Raw genomic sequence first — 3,596 nt, forward strand, 5'->3', positions numbered from 1 at the left:
TTGTTGGCATGGAGCTGAATTCAGCTGCGGTTCAGCATCACAGCTAAGCTAATGTAGGGGAAACACTGCTGTTAATCCACAGTGCTGCTGTGCTCTTGGGTTTTGTCTGGTGTTTATATAGATAGATAGACCTTTATTGTCCCCTTAGGGAAATTCTTCTTCACAGGTACTGTCACTGTCAGGGGTGATTGCTTTTGCCCTTGAATATTATGTCAAACTTTAGCAGCTTATCAAACACTACCACAACAGTCATTGGTCAAGAAGCTTTTTGTTTGGAGTAGGGGCCATGTTTACAGGTTATCAGAATAGACAGTTTTGTTTTGCAGCAAATAAAGAAGGTAATTTGAGGAATCTGTTGAAAATCCACTTGGCACATATTGCTTAAACATACTGTATACTAATGTTTTTCTTCCTCTTCTGCAGAATACTCCCATGAGTCCATACCCAACCATTCGAATGAAGGATAAGAGTTGGACAACTGCCCTCTCAAGACAGTGTCGCTGTGTTGTCACAGTTGAAGGAGTGGATGTTTGCTCATGCTGCTCGCTGGATGAGGCCTACATCTCAGCATTCTCCACCTTCTTCGTGTTCAACATGACCTACCCTGCATACTTCAAGAAAACACTTGTCTTTCTTCAGAACTGCATTGTCAACATAGGAGACCAGGGAGACAAACCCCTGCCAGTAAGTGTCACCAGGGTACTTAACCAACTCTATTAAATATGCCCCCACTCCACAAATTTTCAAAATGTTCAAAAAGGGCATTTACTCTGAGGAAGTTGATTACACATGTTGGGTTAGTACACGCACATGAGCCTCATTTCGGCATCACTTGTGGAATAAATGACTGCCAGGCAGCTTTTTCCAAGTATCACTCTTTTCAACGCCATGTGTGATCCGTCAAAACATTGTGTTCAGGTGTTTAATGTCTTTATGTGATTGTTTACTTTTTTTAAATGAATGTATTTTTCTTGACATGTCCTATGGCAATATACGAATGTAATCAAGGATGTATTCCTGTGGTTGTTTAAATGCTTTGATGTGATTCTATTATTGAAAATAAATGGTTAAATAACCAAATATTTTGGACTATTGGGGTACATTTTTGTCTCTTTAGGTACGAAATAGGTTGTCGCTGGGGGGGTACCCTCATAGGTACCCTATTGTACCCTTTTCAAGGGAACATTTCTGTACTATAGTTTGAAGGTACATTTATGTCTTAGGAAAGTACATGATTGTACTTCAGATGGTACAACTTCATAAGGTACAAAAATGTACCAAGCCTAAAGGGTACAGAAATGTCCTTCAAAAAGGAACACCCCCAGCGACAAGCATTTGTACCCTTTTTGGTACACTTTGGCACCCCTATTTCTGAGAGTGTATAGTCTGGTCACTCAGACCCTGCAACTGCTGCCAGGCGATGGCAGATATGCTGGAGCACAGAAAGGAATTTGAAAGAACAGCAGAGGGGACGAAACACCAGCTACTGGTAGACAGGGCCATCACCCAAGACTGCAAGATCGCCTGGATTGACTATAGCCTATGACTCAGTGTCCCACACGTGGATCCTGGCATGCATACAAGATCCTTCATCAGGAATTCAATGGGGATGTGGCAAACAACACTAGAGGCCAACTTCAAGCCAATTGCACAAGTTGCCATCAAGTGCTACGTTTACCAAGGAGATGCTCTGTCCCAATTGCTGTTCTGCATATGCCTGCATCCCCTCAGTGAGATCATCAACAAGACTGGCTATGGATACAGCAGCTTGCAAAAGTATTCGGCTCCCTTGAACTTTCCCACATTTTGTCACATTAGTCACATTTGTCACATGTGAAAGACCAACACAAAGTGGTGCACACATGAGAAGTGGAACGAAAATCATACATGATTCCAAATATTTTTTACAAATAAATAACTGCAAAGTGGGGTGTTTTTGCAGACAGCTACAAGTTAAGGGAAAGCTGCAAGTACCTGAGAATCCCATAGGTAAATAGGAACAATGAAGAGGGCATTAGCAAAGGTACAACCACCAAATACCTGCAGAGAGTAAGGCAAGTCCTAAGGAATCAACTTAATGGCAAGAAAAAGATCCAAGCAAATACCTACAACCTGCTGGTAATCAGATTCCCCGCTGGGATAATGAGTTGGCCAAAAGAAGAGAGTGAAGCCACTGACAGGCCCCTGCACAGTATGTACCACCGGCACATAGAAGTGGCTGAGATACAGCAAAGATACCAGTGGCTGGACAAAGCTGGACTGAAAGACCAGGTGCATGTTGTTTGTGGAGCCGGCTCTATATGATATCCTTTTCTTGTAGACTCTACACTCTGCCTTTGTTTTGTCAATAAGACTGAAATGGTTCCAGACTTTGCTTCTTTTCTTGGTGTCACTCATTTTCTTTACTGTACCTTTCCAATGAGACGGTGTTCTCTCTTGTTGCTCCCGGCTTGCTTTCTTTCCCTCTCCCTCCTGCTCTTGTTGTGTGCTACTGCTGTTGCGAGTGTAACTACCACCCCGCCCCCTCAGCTCAGCGCTGAGCAGAGGGGGGAGGGGCGAAAATGCAAGGCTCTGTTTGCCATCTCTGCTCAGCGTAAACACAAGTGTGACTTGCAGCATGAAGCGAAAAACAGTGAAAATGTTGGAGAAACTTTCTCCAACTCACTAGTTGGAGAAACAGAGCCAGGCAGACAGAGAACTGAAGTTTGACCAGGTACCAAAGCAAATCATTCATACTGTACAAATAATGTAAATATGACGGTGTATCACGAAATGCTTGGAGGCTTGAGGCTATGATCAGCAAGAATACTGTTAACATCGAGACCATGTTCTTGGAAGTAGAATCTTTGAAGAATGTCACCCAAACAATTAAATCTACTTGTGGAAAAAACAGCAGCAGATTGTCTCAAGTAGAACTGAAGGTCAACGAAGTTGAACGATACCATCGGAGATGGAATCTCAGGCTCTCAGGTGTCCCTGAGCAAAAGCAAGAAGACATCACCAGAAAAGTACTTGACATCTGCTGCACTGTTGCCGGGGAAACAAGTGCAGGATTCAAAAACAGCATTGATGTAGTTCATTCCCTGGGCCACTACAGCGAAATTCAGAAGAAACCAAGGCTGGTTATCATTCTATTTGTGACAAGATCAGCTCGCGACCGATCTGGAGGAAAGCTAAAAACTGCTCCTTTCTGAAATAAAATTACATGAGGTTCACTGAAGATCTGTCCTCTGCAGACAGAGCGATTCAAGAGAAGCTTTGGCCTCTTCCTTCTTTCCTTGCTGCATCAATAAAAGGAGCTCACATTGCCGGGGTCCGTGTAATCATTGAAGGGAAAGAGGTGCACCCAACGCTTTTCCTGAGCTGTGATACACTTCTAGCCAATAATTTTACGTTTCCGAGGATAGTAGGCGGGGCCAGGTACAGATTAAAAATGCCCAAGGCGAAGCGGTCAAAAGTCTGGCTGTACTTCACAGCAAAAGATGCAAACTCAGCAGCCTGCAACAAGTGCTTTAAGCTGATACTGTCAAAGGAGGTAACTCCTCAAATCCGATGAAACACCTGGCGACGCATAGCGTTTTTTTTTTTCAAAAACC

Source organism: Haplochromis burtoni, unplaced genomic scaffold (assembly GCF_018398535.1).
Source record: "Haplochromis burtoni strain Fernald_Lab_line unplaced genomic scaffold, NCSU_Asbu1 Contig_1587, whole genome shotgun sequence".
NCBI classification, from domain to species: Eukaryota; Metazoa; Chordata; class Actinopteri; order Cichliformes; family Cichlidae; genus Haplochromis; species Haplochromis burtoni.